The 22,134-nt window shown below is 37.0% G+C and overlaps 2 non-coding genes across 2 annotated transcripts; both read right to left on the bottom strand.

Moving 5' to 3' along the window:
- Window positions 1-57: 57 nt before the first annotated feature.
- Window positions 58-183, bottom strand: LOC126033254 (small nucleolar RNA SNORA68). Its single transcript, XR_007504367.1, has one exon. It is a non-coding gene; the product is annotated as a small nucleolar RNA SNORA68 (small nucleolar RNA).
- A 2,598-nt stretch (window positions 184-2,781) lies between these two features.
- LOC126033309 (small nucleolar RNA SNORA51) lies at window positions 2,782-2,914 on the bottom strand. The gene has a single exon (XR_007504416.1). It is a non-coding gene; the product is annotated as a small nucleolar RNA SNORA51 (small nucleolar RNA).
- Between the last annotated feature and the right edge of the window lie 19,220 nt (window positions 2,915-22,134).

The raw sequence follows: 22,134 nt of genomic DNA on the forward strand, positions 1-22,134 counted from the left end.
AGTTTGTGTGTGAAGGCCAGACCCACCCTCTCAATCTGCTCCTCCCACCACACTATGCCGTGTAGAACCTCTAAGTTCATTCTGAAGGGCACAGCCCAGCCCCACAAAGGAGACAGAAATACACTTGCTGTATACCTCCCTTTAAGCCGCAGCACCGAAGAGCGGCATTGGTTTGGGTGCTCATAAAGGCACTATTTTTTTTTTTTTTTTGGTTTTTGGGCCACGCCCGGCAGTGCTCAGGGATGACTCCTGGCTGTCTGCTCAGAAATAGCTCCTGGCAGGCACGGGGGACCATGTGGGACGCCGGGATTCGAACCAACCACCTTTGGTCCTAGATCGGCTGATTGCAAGGCAAACGCCGCTGTGCTATCTCTCCGGACCCAAGGCACTATTTTTATCTCTAACTTTAGTAGCAAAAATCACTACTGTCTCAGTTTAACTCTTTGTCCTAAGACCTGTGCAAATACCAAGATCTCTAATCACAGAGGACTAATTTTGTCAACCACAACTCAACAGAACATTTTCTGGCATCAGCAAAAGACCTTGGGGTTTGTCAATGAGCACGTCCAGAGCCTGTAGTCTTTCCCATGACAATATGCATCAAGAGTGGAGAAACCTTATACATACTGTGCTAATGCAAAATAATCCAAACAAACAAACAAACAAAAAACCCACTAATCTTGCCACACCAACCTTTTGTCCTCGTCCACCCCCATTTTATTTTACTTTCTCTCCTGGTAGTTGTTTTATGTATGTATTTATTTATTTATGTATATATGTATTTATTTATTTATTTATTGGTTTTTGGGTCACACCCAGCATTGCTCACGAGTTACTCTTGGTTCTATGCTCAGAAATCGCTCCTGGCAGGCTCAGTGTCCCATATGGAATGCCGGGATTAGAACCATTGGCCTTCTGCATGCAAGGCAAATGCCCTACCTCTATACTATCTCTCTGATCCCCTTCTTGTAGACTCTTTAGCTGGTGTTTATTTTTGCTGTCGTGTTTATTGTAGGCGCCTGGTTGTTTCCTTTTCTTTTTTTAATTTCTTCTTTTACTTTTACCCTTTTCTCCTTTTCAATTGATATTGATAGCCCCTAGACATACCTCTCCCAGCATTCTCACCCCCCCCCTTTTTTTTCCCAACAGAACCACAGGGTTTAAATCATCTTATTTTGCCTCATAAATGAGGAGGAAAAAAAGTGAATGGTACCGAAAGCAAATGGTTTTATGAACATTGAGTGGAAATAAAAAAATGATCAGACCAAACACCAAACCCAAAGTCATCAACAACAGAATCAAGATATCCAATCTACACAAGAGAGAACAGCTACACTAGCAATCCAGGGTGCAAAGGGGAAAGGTATAGGATGCATGTTGGGAACAAGGTGGAGGGAGGACAACACTGGTGGTGGGAAGGGCCCTAATTCACTGTCACTTTGTACTTTAAAAGTGACTGTGAAAGACTTGTAATTCACATTGGTCACAATAAAAAAAACTCACTGTTGTCTCAGTTTAACTATGTGTTGGTCAGGACTTAAATTATTTAATAACTGAAAAGTGTCTATTTTCATTAATAATTTTATTTTAACATAAAAGCACACAAGAAGGAAATCTAGAAAATCATAGATATTCTATCTGGATAAAAAAATCATATTTTGTGCCACTAAAGCTGATTCAGAATGGCATCAACGATATCTTGTGTTTATTCTTCAGTTGGCTGTAACTAATTTTTCAAACTGCATAGCATAAGCATAGGGATATTATAATTATATAATAATTCTACTCTCAGAGAATGCATGTGGGTAAGTTAGAAGTGTTGGTAGAAAAACTGTGAGCATACATAGTTGATGCAAATATGGTGTATTTGGAGGCCACTGTTACATTTTAATCCTAACAAGAAGTCATACTATAAAAGAGGAAAATAAGTGGCCGGAGCGGTGGCACAAGCGATAAGGCGTCTGTCTGCCTTGCCCACCCTAGCTTAAGACAGACCACAGTTCGATTCCTGGTGTCCCATATGGTCCCACAAGCCAGGAGCAATTTCTGAGTGCATAACCAGGATTAACCTCTGAGCATAACCGGCCCAAAAACAAAAACAAAAAAAAAAGGAAATAAACATAAACTATAGTCTCATAATCTTATAGAAGTGTATAAAGCATAATAGAAATTGATACATAAAATATAAATTTCAGAAGTTAAGAATTATCACACTGGAAATTCTTATTTGTTTGTTTAGAAACATCTGGGGGGGTGGATCTGTAAGAAGGAAAATGTAAATAAACTATTTTCATACTGAATATGGCCTGTTAGAAACAGCAGTATGCATTAAACATATTGAATTGGATTTACATGTATACAAACAAGAGAAAGAAACATGAATTTATTATTTCTTTTTGAGCTTAGTATCTTTAAATCATTTGTAAATTTCTTGAAAGTTATCTAATTTGTGGATTAAAGTGGATTGTAGTGTCCCTAGTGTACTTTTACTGCTTATAAGATGCATCAGAAGTAGCACCTGTTTTATTTTTAATACTGGTAATTTGTTTCTTGTTTCTATCCCTTTGGGTTTTGTTTGTTTGTTTTGTTTTTTGTTTGTTTTTGGTTTCTGGGCCACACCTAGTGGCACTCAAGGGTTACTTACTCCTGGCTCATCACTCAGAAATCATTCCTACTGGGCTGGAGAGATAGTACAGTAGTAGGGCATTAGCCTTGCATGTGGTAGATTCCGGTTGATTCCTGGCATCTCATGTAGTCCCTGAGCCTACCAGGTGTGATTTTTTTTGTCCCACCATTCACAATACAGACCAGGCAAATGACCTGGTTTGAGGTGTATATGGGAAGCATTTACTGTACCTCCTCTTTCTATACAGTCAGTGTAAAGAACACAGCCTGTGGTAAGCATTGGGAGGCCTTATCTTTTCTTTTTTTTTTCTTCATTTTTTTTAATTTAAACATCTTGATTACATAAATGATTGTGATTAGGTTTCAGTCATGTAAAGAACCCCCCCCCTCCACCAGTGCAACATTTCCACCACCAATGTCCCAAATCTCCCTCCATCCCACCCCACCCCCACCTGTATTCCAGACAGACTTTCCCGTTCCCTCATTCATTCACATGATTATGGTAGTTCTCTGTGCAGTTATTTCTATAGCTGTACTCACCACTTTTTGTGGTGAGCTTCATGAAGTGAGCTGGTGTTCCAGCCCTCTTCTCATTGTCTCTGAGGATTGTTACAAAAATGACTTTTATTTTTCTTGAAACCCATAGATGAGTGAGACTATTCTATGTATCTCTCTCTCTCCCTCTGACTTATTTCACTCAGCATGATAGATTCCATGTACATCCAACAGATGGGAATACATTAAACTGAGAAGCTTCTGCACCTCAAAAGAAATAGTGCCCAGGATACAAGAGTCACCCACCGAGTGGGAGAAACTATTCACCCAACACCCTTCAGATAAGGGGCTAATATCCAAAATACATAGGGCACTGACAGAACTTTACAAGAAAAAAAATCTAATCCCATAAAAAAAATGGGGAGAAGAAATAAACAGACACTTTGATAAAAAAAGAAATACAAATGGCCATAAGGCACATGAAAAAATGCTCCTCGTCACTAATCATCAGGGAGATGCAAATCAAAACAACGATGAGATACCACCTCACACCACAGAGATTGGCACACATCACAAAGAATGAGAACAATCATTGCTGGCGGGGATGTGGAGAGAAAGGAACTCTTACCCACTGCTGGTGAGAATGCCATCTAGTCCAACCTCTATGGAAAGCGATATGGAGATTCCTCCAAAATCTGGAAATTGAGCTCCCATTTGACCCAGCTATTCCACTCCTAGGGATATACCCTGAGAACACAACAATACAATACAAAAACCCCTTCCTCACACCTATATTTATTGCAGCACTATTCACAATAGCCAGGCTCTGGAAACAACCAACATGCCCTTTAACAGACGAATGACTAAAGAAACCATGGTACATATACACAATGGAATATTATGCAGCAGTCAGGAGAGATGAAGTGTGATTTCTTAATGCAAAGGCAGGAGTAACCACTGTGCACCGCAGATATGGCCCCCAAACTAAGAAAACTAAATTTAAAACTAAAGAAGAAAATAAATCACTCCTAAGGCTGTGCTATCTATCAGACTTATATCCTTTAGTTTTCTTAGCAAGCTTAATTAGGCAGTTTTTTTTTTAATTAAGAACAGGTTTTATTTGGAAATCCAGAGGAAGAATGAGAGGGAGAGAGTAAAGAAGTAACATACTCAAGCCTTTCCCATAACCCAGAGTTAAAGTATGAAATAGGAAAGTTCACATCTGAAGATGAGAGACATGGGTGACATATGCTCATGTATGACATGCATGGTCCTGCAATACATATGTTTGCATTACCTACATATGGCTTCAGAAAAAACATGTGTGCCTACAGGATATGCTTAGCTAGCATTTGATGTGGTTTCCAATGGTGGAATATGAAAATACATATGTCATAAGTTTCTGTATTTTCAAAAATGTATTTGAATTACATATACATATTATGTTATAAATTAAATATCTGAACATAAATATCTACAAATATACAGTATAAACATATGGCATATAATTACCATATTTAAGTTACATTATATTAATATTCATAAATTATGTGTGAATTTTATATAAATGTAGTATATAAAATTTATATTTTATATATATATACATATACATTACATATCTTGAGTTGAATTTTTTCTTTTTATTTACCCATTTTTTTTCTGTTTTTCAATCTCAAATGTATAATTTAGACATGTTTCAACTGAATTGAATTTCTCTTCGATCTATGAAGTTTGGGTAGTGTTGTCTAAACCACAAATTGAAAATGCTAAATATTTTTTAATTGATTGCTACATTCTTTTTTATTGCCATGCATTTTGTTTGCTTTCTGCTTTGTATTTGTTAATGTGTCTTTTAAGGTAAGGACTTTGTTCTTGGTGAATAACTTGTAAAATTTAGAAGAAAGTAAATTCTGTTGTTTGTTGAAGTATTCTTTAAATGTGAGTTAAATCAAGTTACCTGATGATAGGGATTAGATCATCCCTAAACTCATAGTTTATCACTTACTAAGTGTGGAAAACTATACTAGTGAATTTGTCTATTTTCTTTCTCAATTCTGTAAGATTTGTTTCATGTATTTTACACTCTGTTTTTCATACAATAAATCGAACTTAATCAACACGTTTTTTTTTATAAAATATTATGGAAAGTGATGGTTTTTCCCTGGTAACTATTTGTGCTGAATAATCAAATAGACTAAAAAAGATATAGTTTTATATAGTTAAAGTTTTCTTTTTAAATATATAAAAACTTTATTTAAGCACCATGATTACAAGCATGATTGTAGCTGAGTTTCAATCATAAACAGAACACCCCCTTTACCAGTGCAACATCCCCACCAATAATGCCCCCCTCCTCCTTCCCTGTATTTGAGACAGGCATTCTACTTTCACGCATTAAGATTGTCATGATAGTTGTTAGTATAGATATTTCCCTAACTGCACCACTACTCTTTGTGGTGAGTTTTATGTTGTGAGCTGGTCCTTCCGGCCCTGATCTATTGTCTCTTGGAAGAAATAGACACAGAATAGTCTCACTCATCTATGGGTTTTAAGAAAAATTAAGGACATTATTGTAATAATCCCCAGACTTGAAGTTTTAATTCTTGGTCATTCTTAATTTTCTTAAAATCTTGAGCTTGTAATTAATGTATGTTTATTATAAAGTGGGTTTTTTTAATGTCAATATAAAAATAAAGATATTTAACGGTTATATTAAGGCACTTTACTTCTTAAGTGGTTATTAATACAATTACTATCTATATCACCATCACTTTTCAGCATTTTGCTCTATTTTCTTTAGTTTTTAGGTTATCTGATTTTAATCAAAAGTTTTATATGATTATCTCTTAAGGATATCATTTATATTAAACAAGTAGCTTATGTTATTTCTCTGTAGTTTACAGTATAAATTTTAAAAACTTTAAATCTTTCAAATGACTTCTACAACATTTAAAGCAATTATTTTATAATAAAGTATTTCCATGGGGCTGGCGAGGTGGCGCTAAAGGTAAGGTGTCTGCCTTGCAAGTGCTAGCCAAGGAAAGGACCATGGTTAGATCCCCTGGTGTCCCATATGGTCCCCCCAAGCCAGGGGCAATTTCTGAGCACGTAGCCAGGAGTAACCCCTGAGCATCAAATGGGTGTGGTCCGAAAAACCAAAAAAAAAAAAAAAAAAAAGTAGTTCCTTTACTTTCTATTTGTTCATGATACTGTTGCCATTTTTGCTGTTCTATAAAGTTTATCAAAATATTAATGTTACATTTATTATAGCTATGATTTATAGAAATTAACAATGAAATAATTGTTTAATAAATTTAATTTATATATATTCAAATTCATAATCTACATAATTTATATTTTATGCTGATTTTATGACAATTTTGTATATAGTTTCCTAATTATAATTTGTCACATTTTATTAATCCTATATTTTAATTGAAAATTACAATGGATATGAATTTTAGTGTGTTGATCTTTATTTCTATTTTTCTTCAACACTTAAAAAACTTCATTCTATTTTTTGTCATTTCTATAATATAATAGGATTTTTAAAGTATATTTAAAATCCTTTTCTGCTTTTCTCAAAATTATTATTTTCCTTTGTTTTATTGCATTCTGTATATGATTTTCATAAATTGGGTTTCAAATGCACTTAATATTTTTGAGGTTTCCTGTATCTATGATTTAGTGCAATTTTCCATGTACTGCAATCTTGGACCTGAGATCATTTTTTAGGCTCTAATAATCTTTTTTAACTGGTTTCTTTAAGCTTTGTGTTTTATGTGATTATAACAACATATGTATATTAAATGGTACTTCTATGTATTGATTTTTTCAAGTTGATTTTCACTGAAGCATATAATACATACAGAACAGTTCACACATCATTAAATAAGCAACTCTATAAATTTTCACAAATTGAACATTTTTGTAGACTACATCCTGATCAACACATTGGCTACCCCAATGCCTCTATCACATTTGATATCAATATTGCTCCCACAAGATAGTCTAACAACTTAGTCTTGAACTACATAATTTCACATATCATAATGAATAACATCACATTGCTTAAGGATGAATAAAACTCAAACACATAGGTCGTTTATCCCTGAACATAGAGCCATGTGTAAGCCATTGTGTAAGCATCTGTGACAAGTCATGTGTAAGTTCTGGACCCCAAACAAATGAAAACAAATTCTTAAATTTGATGATATTGCATTTAGATAAATAGTCATAAAAATAGCATTTTAAGGGGAATATTATAAAAGGTCCACCATTGTAAAGCAGATAACTTCTAAGTTCCCACTCTATTATTATCCCAGATAAATAATATAGAACATAGAGACTAAAAATAGAATATATACAATTTATTGTGTATGTCCAATATTCTACAAATATGGGTCATGTTGTCCTAATTGTTTTTGTTATTGATTAATAATTTATGTGGAAAATACACAAATATTACCTTAATATGTAATAATGTGATAATGTGAAATATCAATGATTATATGTACATTATTATAAATGCTATCTTTCTTTTAAGACTGTAATCTGTTAATTTATATGGCATATACTTCCTTTTTTAGTTTGAGTGAGCTTTCAGCTCTTATTTCTTCAAATAATTTTTTGTCTTCTCTTTAAATTCTCCTACATACCTGTGATGTAAATGTGTGCTGTGCTCCTTTCATATATAGTGCTCACATTATTTTCTTTGATTTTAGTTTTGTCTTCTATTTTGCTGGTAAAATTGAATAGTTTGCACTACTTTACCTTTAAGTTCATTGCTTTAACTTTTGGTTTCTTCCATTCTGCTTCTACATCCCTGATGTTTGCTGTTGTTGTTATTGTTGTTTTCTTATTGTTTTTCAGTAATTCATTTTTAGCCCTTTGGTTCCTGATTGTTTATTTTTTCCTCAAAATTTCCCTTACTTCCTCTAGTTTCAGAATATCATTTCTATTATTTTAGTTACATGCATTTTTAGTAGTGCTACTTTAGTCTACTTTATATAGCCTGGATAGTTCTGTTAACTTCTAGTCTTTGAGTCTATACTTCTAGTCTGTTGTCTTGCTCATCAGTTCATTATGTCTAGTTTCCAAGTAGGAATGTGCATTTAATATTCCTCTACATTTCTCTTTATTGTCTCTCTCTTTTTTTATTTTTCCTGAACCCTTATCTATAGAGAAACCTACATTTTGTAGCCAAGAGGATGTATTTCTCAGAACTTCTGATAAGGTCCTGTATAGTAAAGGAACTCTAGATACAGGGCAGAAGTAAGATGAGGTTCCCCATTGACTCTAGTCCTTCTCCTTTGTACTTTGTTGCTTTCATATTGTCCTCCATTCAACTCAATTTATGCTATATTACTGTTAAAATGTTCCCATGATATTATGACATACACCAAAATATTTTGCTGCTTTTACTAAACAATTATTGCATATATTTTTTCTATATATGCCCTCGTCTGTCTAAATTCAAAGTGGCAGTTTGTCCTGTAACTTCAAATCTCTGAACTAAGAAAGCTAATAGTTTTAAACTCTGCAGCCTTTGATTGATTTTAAGTAGAATCATGGTATACTACTTATCTTGTTTTGAAACTAAAATTGGAATTCCTCATATATTCATATGAAGGAAATAAATGGAATTTGGGGTTAGTCAACAATTAATTGAAACCAGTCACAGAAAGGTCTCAAAATATGTAACCACTGAATATATATGAGTACTAGTTTGTGCCTGTGGTCATAATCCAATCACAGGTATTGATCAGTAGGATATAGTAATACCATGGTACATTGAAATATGAAGGAAGAACTGTCTGAGTACAATAGTCTGAAAAGTAACATTGAATAACTCCAGAAGAAGTATAGTGTAAAAATTCAGGGCAATAATTTGAAATAATGTTTAAAGAATAAAAGTACCCAAATTTACGTCCTCAGTCTCTAAAAATCTTTCTTTTTACTATATATATTTTTAAAATGTATATAATCTGGAAACAGGAAAATGTAAATAATATGTCTAAGTTTATATCCTAATGTAAACATAAAATAACTGGGTTATTTTTATACTAAAAGTAATAATTATTTTAGATGCAAACCTCTGGAAATTTTTTCTTGGAAAATATTAAAATAAAAGACGTTGATTTAGCAATATTGACACATACTTAAAAAGCTCCCATATTAACAAATTTTGTTCTTTAAATGTGTCTATATAGAATAGTCATTATAATTATATAAGTAGCCTAGTAAATATCATTAAATATAAAAGACATTTGGGAAGATAGATCAGTTATATTCTCCATAATAATTTTTCCCTGGTCTCTTTTAGTTTTATTTGCTGTAAGTTAAATTGACATAATTATTGAATTGAAAGTAATGCTATTGAACTAAGGTTTTTCTAATGAATTACCTGGAAGAATGAAATTTACGATTTTTTTGAAAAAATGATTTGATTGATTTTTAGACAAAGAAAACTATTTCCAATGCCTGAAAAGTAATGAAAATGTGGACAAACACACTAAAACTTAAATATAAAGATGTATTGCATATCAGATTCTAACAGAACACAAATGAGTGCAAATATATCATTTTCCTGATAAAAACTAATTTTTAAAAGTAAAATTAGGACTTTTATATACATGCTGTTTTTATTAAATGAAATAATTTTAAAAGTACATAAAGGCATATTGAGAAAATATAACTGGATGGTGACATATGTTTTATACTTGCCCTCCATCAGTCTTATTATAGGCAAATTGATTTTGCATTATTCCTTAATCAATATCTACTGCAGCAATTTTTTTTTTTTTTTTAATTTTTTTTTTATTTAAACACCTTGATTACATACATGATTGTGTTTGGGTTTCAGTCATAAAAGGAACACCACCCATCACCAGTGCAACATTCCCATCACCCAAGTCCCAAATCACCCTCCTCCCCACCCAACCCCCGCCTGTACCCTAAACAGGCTCTACATTTCCCTCATACATTCTCAATATTAGGACAGTTCAAAATGTAGTTATTTCTCTAACTAAACTCATCACTCTTTGTGGTGAGCTTCCTGAGGTGAGCTGGAACTTCCAGCTCTTTTCTCTTTTGTGTCTGAAAATTATTATTACAAGGGTGTCTTTCATTTTTCTTAAAACCCATAGATGAGTGAGACCATTCTGCGTTTTTCTCTCTCTCTCTGACTTATTTCACTCAGCATAATAGATTCCATGTACATCCATGTATAGGAAAATTTCATGACTTTATCTCTCCTGACAGCTGCATAATATTCCATTGTGTATATGTACCACAGTTTCTTTAGCCATTCATCTGTTGAAGGGCATCTTGGTTGTTTCCAGAGTCTTGCTATGGTAAATAGAGCTGCAATGAATATAGGTGTAAGGAAGGGGTTTTTGTATTGTATTTTTGTGTTCCTAGGGTATATTCCTAGGAGTGGTATAGCTGGATCGTATGGGAGCTCGATTTCCAGTTTTTGGAGGAATCTCCATATCGCTTTCCATAAAGGTTGAACTAGACAGCATTCCCACCAGCAGTGGATAAGAGTTCCTTTCTCTCCACATCCCCGCCAACACTGTTTATTCTCATTCTTTGTGATGTGTGCCATTCTCTGGGGTGTGAGGTGGTATCTCATCGTTGTTTTGATTTGCATCTCCCTGATGATTAGTGATGTGGAACATTTTTTCATGTGTCTTTTGGCCATGCGTATTTCTTCTTTGTCAAAGTGTCTGTTCATTTCTTCTCCCCATTTTTTGATGGGGTTAGATGTTTTTTTCTTGTAAAGTTCTGTCAGTGCCTTGTATATTTTGGAGATTAGCCCCTTATCTGATGGGTATTGGGTGAATAGTTTCTCCCACTCAGTGGGTGGCTCTTGTATCCTGGGCACTATTTCCTTTGAGGTGCAGAAGCTTCTCAGCTTAATATATTCCCATCTGTTAATCTCTGCTTTCACTTGCTTGGAGAGTGCAGTTTCCTCCTTGAAGATGCCTGTAATGTCCTGGAGTGTTTTGCCTATGTGCTGTTCTATATATCTTATGGTTTTGGGGCTGATATCGAGGTCTTTAATCCATTTGGATTTTACCTTTGTACATGATGTTAGCTGGGGGTCTAAGTTTAATTTTTTGCAAGTGGCTATCCAATTGTGCCAACACCACTTGTTGAAGAGGCTTTCCCTGCTCCATTTAGGATTTCCTGCTCCTTTATCAAAAATTAGATGGTTGTATCTCTGGGGAACATTTTCTGAGTATTCAAGCCTATTCCACTGATCTGAGGACCTATCCTTATTCCAATACCATGCTGTTTTGATAACTGTTGCTTTGTAGTACAGTTTAAAGTTGGGAAAAGTAATTCCTCCCATATTCTTTTTCCCAATGATTGCTTTAGCTATTCGAGGGTGTTTATTGTTCCAAATGAATTTCAAAAGTGTCTGATCCACTTCTTTGAAGAATGTCATGGGTATCTTTAGAGGGATGGCATTAAATCTGTATAATGCCTTGGGGAGTATTGACATTTTGATGATGTTAATCCTGCCAATCCATGAGCAGGGTATGTGTTTCCATTTCCGTGTGTCCTCTCTTATTTCTTGGAGCAGAGTTTTATAGTTTTCTTTGTATAGGTCCTTCACATATTTAGTCAAGTTGATTCCAAGATATTTGAGTTTGTGTGGTACTATTGTGAATGGGGTTGTTTTCTTAATGTCCATTTCTTCTTTATTACTGTTGGTGTATAGAAAGGCCATTGATTTTTGTGTGTTAATTTTGTAGCCTGCCACCTTGCTATATGAGTCTATTGTTTCTAGAAGCTTTTTGATAGAGTCTTTAGGGTTTTCTAAGTAGAGTATCATGTCATCTGCAAACAGTGAGAGCTTGACTTCTTCCTTTCCTATCTGGATTCCCTTGATATCCTTTTCTTGCCTAATCGCTATAGCAAGTACTTCCAGTGCTATGTTGAATAGGAGTGGTGAGAGAGGACAGCCTTGTCTTGTGCCAGAATTTAGAGGGAAGGCTTTCAGTTTTTCTCCATTGAGGATAATATTTGCCACTGGCTTGTGGTAGATGGCCTTCACTATATTGAGAAAGGTTCCCTCCATTCCCATCTTGCTGAGAGTTTTGATCAAGAATGGGTGTTGGACCTTATCAAATGCTTTCTCTGCATCTATTGATATGATCATGTGGTTTTTATTTTTCTTGTTATTGATGTTGTGTATTATGTTGATAGATTTACGGATGTTAAACCAGCCTTGCATTCCTGGGATGAAACCTACTTGATCGTAGTGGATGATCTTCTTAATGAGGCATTGAATCCTATTTGCCAGGATTTTGTTGAGGATCTTTGCATCTGCATTCATCAGTGATATTGGTCTGTAATTTTCTTTTTTGGTAGCGTCTCTGTCTGGTTTAGGTATCAAGGTGATGTTGGCTTCATAAAAGCTATTTGGAAGTGTTTCTGTTTGTTCAATTTCATGAAAGAGTCTTGCCAAGATTGGCAGTAGTTCCTCTTGGAAAGTTTGATAGAATTCATTAGTGAATCCATCTGGACCTGGGCTTTTGTTTTTCGGCAGACATTTGATTACTGTTTTAATTTCATCAATGGTGATGGGGGTGTTTAGATATGCTACATCCTCTTCCTTCAACCGTGGAAGATTATAAGAGTCCAAGAATTTATCCATTTCTTCCAGGTTCTCATTTTTAGTGGCGTAGAGTTTTTCAAAGTAGTTTCTGATTACCCTTTGAATCTCTGTCATATCAGTAGTGATCTCTCCTTTTTCATTCCTGATACGAGTTATCAAGTTTCTCTCTCTCTCTTTCTTTGTTAGGTTTGCCAGTGGTCTATCAATCTTGTTTATTTTTTCAAAGAACCAACTTCTGCTTTCGTTGATCTTTCGGATTGTTTTTTGAGTTTCCACTTCGTTGATTTCTGCTCTCAGCTTTGTTATTTCCTTCTGTCTTCCTGTTCTTGGGTCCTTTTGTTGAGCATTTTCTAGTTCTATTAGCTGTGTCATTAAGCTACTCAGGTAAGCTCCTTCTTCCTTCCTGATGTGTGCTTGCAAAGCTATAAATTTTCCTCTCAGTACTGCTTTTGCTGTGTCCCATAAGTTCTGAGAGTTTGTGTCTTTATTGTCATTTGTTTCCAGGAACCTTTTGATTTCCTCCTTGATTTCATCTCGGACCCACTGGTTATTGAGCATGAGGCTGTTTAACTTCCAGGTGTTAAAGTGTTTCTTCTGAGTCCCTTTGGAGTTCACAAATAATTTCAGAGCCTTGTGGTCAGCGAAGGTAGTCTGCAAAATTTCTATCCTCTTGATCTTATGGAGGTATGTTTTATGTGCCAGCATGTAGTCTATCCTGGAGAATGTCCCATGTACATTGGAGAAGAATGTGTATCCAGGTTTCTGGGGATGGAGTGTCCTATATATATCCACTAGGCCTCTTTCTTCCATTTCTCTCCTCAGGTCTAGTATATTCTTGTTGGGTTTCAGTCTGGTTGACCTGTCCAGTGTTGACAAAGCCGTGTTTAGGTCCCCCACAATTATTGTGTTGTTGTTGATATTATTTTTCAGATTTGTCAGCAGTTGTATTAAATATTTTGCTGGCCCCTCATTCGGTGCATATATGTTTAGGAGAGTGAATTCTTCCTGCTCTACGTACCCCTTGATTAATATAAAATGTCCGTCTTTGTCCCTTACAACCTTCCTGAGTATAAAGTTTGCATTATCTGATATTAGTATGGCCACTCCAGCTTTTTTATGGGTGTTGTTTGCTTGGATAACTTTTCTCCAGCCTTTTATTTTGAGTCTATGTTTGTTCTGACTATTCAGGTGCGTTTCTTGTAGGCAGCAGAAGGTTGGATTGAGTTTTTTGATCCATTTAGCCACTCTGTGTCTCTTAACTGGTGCATTTAGTCCATTGACGTTGAGAGAAAGAATTGTCCTGGGATTTAACGCCATCTTTATTTCAAAATTTGGTGTGTCTTTTGGGTAGTCTTGTCTTAGATTAGGTCTTTCAGTTTTTCTCTTAAGACTGGTTTTGTGTCTGTGAAGTTTCTGAGCTGTTTTTTGTCTGTGAAACCATGTATTCTTCCATCAAACCGGAAAGTGAGTTTTGCTGGGTATAGTATTCTGGGTGAAGCATTCATTTCATTCAGTCTTGTCACAATATCCCACCACTGCTTTCTGGCATTGAGCGTTTCTGGTGACAGGTCTGCTGTAAATCTCAGGGAAGCTTGCTTGAACATGATTTCCCCTTTTGATCTTGCTGTTTTCAGAATTCTGTCTCTATCTGTGGGATTTGTCATTGTGACTAGGATGTGTCTTGGGGTGGTTTTTCTGGGGTCTCTTTTGGTTGGTACTCTTCGGGCATGCAGGATTTGATCACATATATTCTTTAGCTCTGGAAGTTTCTCTTTAATGATGTTCTTGACCATTGATTCTTCCTGGAAATTTTCTTCCTGGGTCTCTGGGACTCCAATGATTCTTAAGTTGTTTCTGTTGATCTTATCATAGACTTCTATTTTCGTCTGTTCCCATTCTTTGACTAATTTTTCCATTGTCTGCTCATTTGCTTTAAGTTTTTTGTCCAATCTCTCCTGCTGTATGGAATTGTTATGTATCTCATCTTCCACAGCACCAAGTCTATTCTCAGCTTCTGATACCCTGTCCCAGAGCTTATCCATTTTGTCATTCACTTCGTTTACTGAGTTTTTCAGGCCTGTTAGTTGACATGTTATTTCAGTTTGGAGTTTTGTCATTTCTGCCTTCATATTTTCTTGGTTCTTATTAGTGTTCTGTTCAACTCGATCCATGGTTTCTTGGAGTCTGTTGAGCACCTTCCATATTGCTAGTCTAAAGTCCTTATCTGAGAGGTTGATTAGTTGTTCAGTCATTATCTGGTCCTCAGAATTGTCATCTTCATTCTCTATGTCTGATGCTGGCCTGCGCTGTTTCCCCATTGTCACATTTGTATTGTGGGTTTTTCTACGTGTTGTAGTGGTATTCATTGTCTATATGATGTAGGCAGCACACTCCTCTGGCTCCTCCCTTTCTGGATGGGCTAACTTGCCTCTAAGGGAGGGGAGTCCTCCGTGGATGAAGCCTCACACTGGGTCAAATCTTAGGCCCGAGCATGTAACAGAGAAGACAGTCCAGAGAGAAATGTTTGCTTCTGTGATATAGCGCCGTTCTTAGTGTGATTTTTCCTTCTTGTTGCAATGGAGTTCTTTCCTTAGAAAGAGTGCACGGCCGCGTAGCGAAGCGGAGCGGCCGTGCTCCTCTGAGCCTCTTTTTGCCCCACTCGCAAGAGTTTCACGCAAGAGGACAGTAGACAGACATAGACAGGTCACACTCACAGTCTTTCACAGCTGAGCCCCACTGGGCCGGTGTACTTTCGCGGATTTTCCCCGCCTGGTGTCACACACAGGGAGCCAGCTTTTGCAAAGGATAGCCGGTTTTTATGCTCTGAAGTCCCTCCCTGAAAATGGCGTCTGGGCGAGCGAGGTTTCTGGAGGCTCTTTTTGCCCCACTCGCAAGAGTTTCACGCAAGAGGACAGTAGACAGACATAGACAGGTCACACTCACAGTCTTTCACAGCTGAGCCCCACTGGGCCGGTGTACTTTCGCGGATTTTCCCCGCCTGGTGTCACACACAGGGAGCCAGCTTTTGCAAAGGATAGCCGGTTTTTATGCTCTGAAGTCCCTCCCTGAAAATGGCGTCTGGGCGAGCGAGGTTTCTGGAGGCTCTTTTTGCCCCACTCGCAAGAGTTTCACGCAAGAGGACAGTAGACAGACATAGACAGGTCACACTCACAGTCTTTCACAGCTGAGCCCCACTGGGCCGGTGTACTTTCGCGGATTTTCCCCGCCTGGTGTCACACACAGGGAGCCAGCTTTTGCAAAGGATAGCCGGTTTTTATGCTCTGAAGTCCCTCCCTGAAAATGGCGTCTGGGCGAGCGAGGTTTCTGGAGGCTCTTTTTGCCCCACTCGCAAGAGTTTCACGCAAGAGGACAGTAGACAGACATAGACAGGTCACACTCACAGTCTTTCACAGCTGAGCCCCACTGGGCCGGTGTACTTTCGCGGATTTTCCCCGCCTGGTGTCACACACAGGGAGCCAGCTTTTGCAAAGGATAGCCGGTTTTTATGCTCTGAAGTCCCTCCCTGAAAATGGCGTCTGGGCGAGCGAGGTTTCTGGAGGCTCTTTTTGCCCCACTCGCAAGAGTTTCACGCAAGAGGACAGTAGACAGACATAGACAGGTCACACTCACAGTCTTTCACAGCTGAGCCCCACTGGGCCGGTGTACTTTCGCGGATTTTCCCCGCCTGGTGTCACACACAGGGAGCCAGCTTTTGCAAAGGATAGCCGGTTTTTATGCTCTGAAGTCCCTCCCTGAAAATGGCGTCTGGGCGAGCGAGGTTTCTGGAGGCTCTTTTTGCCCCACTCGCAAGAGTTTCACGCAAGAGGACAGTAGACAGACATAGACAGGTCACACTCACAGTCTTTCACAGCTGAGCCCCACTGGGCCGGTGTACTTTCGCGGATTTTCCCCGCCTGGTGTCACACACAGGGAGCCAGCTTTTGCAAAGGATAGCCGGTTTTTATGCTCTGAAGTCCCTCCCTGAAAATGGCGTCTGGGCGAGCGAGGTTTCTGGAGGCTCTTTTTGCCCCACTCGCAAGAGTTTCACGCAAGAGGACAGTAGACAGACATAGACAGGTCACACTCACAGTCTTTCACAGCTGAGCCCCACTGGGCCGGTGTACTTTCGCGGATTTTCCCCGCCTGGTGTCACACACAGGGAGCCAGCTTTTGCAAAGGATAGCCGGTTTTTATGCTCTGAAGTCCCTCCCTGAAAATGGCGTCTGGGCGAGCGAGGTTTCTGGAGGCTCTTTTTGCCCCACTCGCAAGAGTTTCACGCAAGAGGACAGTAGACAGACATAGACAGGTCACACTCACAGTCTTTCACAGCTGAGCCCCACTGGGCCGGTGTACTTTCGCGGATTTTCCCCGCCTGGTGTCACACACAGGGAGCCAGCTTTTGCAAAGGTTAGCCGGTTTTTATGCTCTGAAGTCCCTCCCTGAAAATGGCGTCTGGGCGAGCGAGGTTTCTGGAGCCTCTTTTTGCCCCACTCGCAAGAGTTTCACGCAAGAGGACAGTAGACAGACATAGACAGGTCACACTCACAGTCTTTCACAGCTGAGCCCCACTGGGCCGGTGTACTTTCGCGGATTTTCCCCGCCTGGTGTCACACACAGGGAGCCAGCTTTTGCAAAGGATAGCCGGTTTTTATGCTCTGAAGTCCCTCCCTGAAAATGGCGTCTGGGCGAGCGAGGTTTCTGGAGGCTCTTTTTGCCCCACTCGCAAGAGTTTCACGCAAGAGGACAGTAGACAGACATAGACAGGTCACACTCACAGTCTTTCACAGCTGAGCCCCACTGGGCCGGTGTACTTTCGCGGATTTTCCCCGCCTGGTGTCACACACAGGGAGCCAGCTTTTGCAAAGGTTAGCCGGTTTTCATGCTCTGAAGTCCCTCCCTGAAAATGGCGTCTGGGCGAGCGAGGTTTCTGGAGGCTCTTTTTGCCCCACTCGCAAGAGTTTCACGCAAGAGGACAGTAGACAGACATAGACAGGTCACACTCACAGTCTTTCACAGCTGAGCCCCACTGGGCCGGTGTACTTTCGCGGATTTTCCCCGCCTGGTGTCACACACAGGGAGCCAGCTTTTGCAAAGGATAGCCGGTTTTTATGCTCTGAAGTCCCTCCCTGAAAATGGCGTCTGGGCGAGCGAGGTTTCTGGAGGCTCTTTTTGCCCCACTCGCAAGAGTTTCACGCAAGAGGACAGTAGACAGACATAGACAGGTCACACTCACAGTCTTTCACAGCTGAGCCCCACTGGGCCGGTGTACTTTCGCGGATTTTCCCCGCCTGGTGTCACACACAGGGAGCTACTGCAGCAATTTTAATTCAAGTACCTACTACTTTTTTATACAGTTCTATATCATACAATTCCTTTGACACTAATATAATTGTATCATTTATATGAATATTCACAATGTTTTTACAAAAATCTGTTACTTTTGCTTACTAGTAACTTCAAATATGTAAACCCCCCAGAATATGCTCTTCTATGACAAATATTCATTTGAAAGCCTTCACTATGCCTTTCAAAAGGACTTCTTCAAAGTTTAAGCCTTTCTATATTTCTAAGACTATTTTGTACTTCTTTGTGTGTATTCAGTAAAGACTTGTTGCTGATGGCAAATCAATTTTTATCAAAGAAAAGATGATTTTATTTTGTTTGTTATTATTGTCTCCCTATGAATTGCAGAAGTCATAACTTCAGAACTCATTCTTTATAGCTATATAACAGAAGTGAGTCCCAAAATAAAAAAATAAATTTAATATGGAAGAATAAACAACAGATAACAAAATAGTATTCAATTGTAAAAGCAAATAATTTTATTACCAAACATAAGATTTTCATACTTAACTCCACTTTCATTAATAATTAGTGCTATTGAGATAAAGTCCATTCTTTCTTTTTTTTTGGGGGGGTGTACATCTGGATAGCATATATTAGAGCTTATAGTATTTAAAACTACTTTTACTTTGATAAGAGTAACAAACTAATTTTATCATTTTATTGTTTTATTTTGAATTAGGTTTTATTTTTTGACTTCCTTCAGAATTTCTGTTTTCTTTTACTAGTTGTTAATACTTGAAAACCCCAAAATGTATTTCAAATCAATTAAATAATATTTTGAAGAAAACGTTTGAGAAAAAACATTTTGAGAAAATTTTCTTCAAAAATTTTCTCAGATAAGAGATAATGTCAGATAATCTCTGACATCATTCGATTTTTAACATCCTTTGTTCTCAAAATATGCACAAATATTTTGAATTCCTGACAACAAATTTTATTCTGAATTTCATTCTGAATCTAAAAAATCCTAAACCTAAAATATATACTACAACATTAGCAGATTAAGCAGCAAGAGCTGAATTCACGCTAGTTATATCCATTGTTTGTTTTTTTAACATGATCTTTATTTAGGACATTATACACACAATACAATGTTTCCTTTGGAATTGAGTATTATTATTATGGAGATATATTATTATGGAGTTTGGATTAAATCTCACTTCCCACAACCCATTTCTGATCAGACCTAATGGGCTTGCAGCTTATTTATATTGTTCATATTGGAAGAAATTTTAAATACTCAATAAAAGAGTTTCTCTTTCTCTCTCTCTCTCTCTCTCTCTCTCTCTCTCTCTCTCTCTCTCTCTCTCTCTCTCTCTCTCTCTCTCTCTCACCTGTCAGTTGCAGGTAAAAGATGAATGATACACTTAGGTTCAACTAGAGCCTGGGTGGCCAATAGTGACATTGTATGTCTGGCAGAATCTACTTTGCAATGTAAGAATTTTGTGAGGCTCTAAGAGTATCTTTTTTGGAACATTAAACATTTTATAGAATTGAATGTCAAGGCTGCTAAATTCAATAATCAAAAGAGGATTGCCAAATGAATCCTGAAAGTAGGACTGCATATTGAGATGATTTTAAATGGACAGATAGAGGCATACAAGTATTCCAAGTAAATTTTAGATACTTAATGATAAGTATCTAGTTTTAACAACTAATTTAGGCTTAATAAATCTGTTATCTCAAAATATATTCAACATCTAAACTCATCTTCATATATGCTGGCCACTGACTCAGTATTTACAAGAAAGCCATTGAGTTTTATTTTCCTTTAATCCATTTTTTTGGATGGGAGACATAGATCCTTTAGTCACTGTGATTGTTTTTGGTTAAATTTTCACTCCTAACTATTAAACTAAAAAATAAGAAATAGTTTGATCCTTGAAAAGCATAATTTTGAATAGATAGAGAGGAGTAGAATAAATATATCTTTGCTTCCTTTATAACTTTTTTGACAAACAAAATAGCTTTCTTGAGGAATATAGAAAAACAGATTGTTTAGTACTAAATATTAATTTAAAGTTTAGAAGTGACATTAAAGACGTATATATCACTTTCAAAAGCAAAAGTAAAAAGTATAACTTTATCCATTTATCTTATTTATCTATTTATCTCCTTGTCATGTGTATAGCTACTTATCTTAAAATATATAGTATCATTTTGAAAAATATCCAGATGTTTCAACAATAGATAGTGGTCAATAATAATTTTATGAAATTATTTTAAAATTTAAATTTTAAAATATTTTAATTATATATTATTCATAATTTATGTATTAAATTTCACAACATAAAATTATAGTGAAATCTGCACTGGTTAATCAGTTTTTAATTAAAAACACAGAGCCTGCATTTATTAAAATTTTGACTATTTTAATGACTACTTTCTGAAATTCATGACTACAGTAAGTACACATAATTTATAAGGGAGTCATCAATAATTTCTTATAAGTTTAATGTAACAAAACCAATTAGGTTTTATATAAAAACAAAGAATTGTTTTACTCGTATGTATTTCTAAGCAGCTTTGTAAGCTACATGATGACAAATACATTTCATGGTATTTTTTGTCCTTACTAAAATTCAATTCCAGTTAGGACCCTGAGAGATGATTAGTAAATTTGACTTTTTAATTAACATTTTGCATAATTCATTGAAATTATAATGCACTCATGCATTTGATTGTCAAGGTGCAGATGTGCTAATATGAAGCTATAATTTTCTCATCTAAATAACTCTTTTGGTAAAACCTCTAATTTCTTCTAGTTCTATTGTTTGGGGCCTATCACTGTTCATTGCTAAAAATGAGTTCAGTAGTGCATTTTGAAATTAGCTTGTGTTGTAGTAGTAAACTGTTTAAGATAATAAAAATTAAAGAAAGCTAGCAATGCTTTCAAAAATTATATATTCTATTTGGTAAAAGCTATTTGACTATAGGTAAAGTCACTTTTAAATGTGGTACTGTGCCTATTTGTTTCAAATCACCACTACCTTATAGTCAAATGTAGAAATTATAAAATAAAACTATAAGATAAGGGGCCGGGCGGTGCCTGCCTTACCTGCGCTAGCCTAGGACGGACCGCGGTTCGATCTCCCGGCGTCCCATATGGTCCCCCAAGCCAGGAGCAACTTCTGAGCGCATAGCCAGGAGTAACCCCTGAGCGTCACCGGGTGTGGCCCAAAAACCAAAAAAAAAAAAAAAAAAAAAAAATTCATGTATCACTCATTAGAAATCACATGGTCATAAAACTCGTGTTCACTAATGTACATTAAAGTGATGTTTGTATAGGCCGAAAATATGCACATGCATTTGTTTTCATTTCATAAAAAGAATTACTTGAATAAAACTATCAAAATGAAGACCAGAGAGATAGTGCAGCAGTAGGGCATTTGCCTTGCACGCAGCCAAAACACTGAAGATGGTTTGAATCCTGGCATCCAATATGGTCGTCCAAGCCTGCAGGAGCAGTTTCTGAGCAGAGAGCCAAGAGTAACCCCTAAGCTCCGGGTGTGGCCACAAAACAAAGCAAATCAAAAAAAATCAAATGACTTATTAGTTTTTTGAAACTGTCCAAATGTTCTAAAGACATGTTGAGATTGATGCTCAGTGTTTCTTTTCTTTTTTTTTTTTTTGGTGGGGGGGCACACCCGTTTGATGCTCAGGGGTTACTCCTGGCTAAGCGCTCAGAAATCGCCCCTGGCTTGGAGGGACCATTTGGGACGCCAGGGGATCGAACTGCGCAGCTGTCCTTCCTTGGCTAGTGCTTGCAAAGCAGACACCTTACCTCTAGCGCCACCTCACGGTCCCTCAGTGTTCATTTTCATGAAAACAAATTTCCCAAAAAGTAGGTATCTCACAGCTTCAACTCTTCTGAAAAATAATAATAAAAAAATGTGGGAGAAAACGATATAATTTGATTTATCAAAGGAAGTGACATGTACATCATATTTTAAATAAATAACTTACTGTTCCTGTTTTCCTTTTTATGCACTGGAAAATGAAATGTTTTCCAATAATGAGACAACTTGCAGACAAGT

The sequence above is a fragment of the Suncus etruscus genome, chromosome 16 (genome assembly GCF_024139225.1).
Source record: "Suncus etruscus isolate mSunEtr1 chromosome 16, mSunEtr1.pri.cur, whole genome shotgun sequence".
In the NCBI taxonomy this organism is placed as follows: domain Eukaryota; kingdom Metazoa; phylum Chordata; class Mammalia; order Eulipotyphla; family Soricidae; genus Suncus; species Suncus etruscus.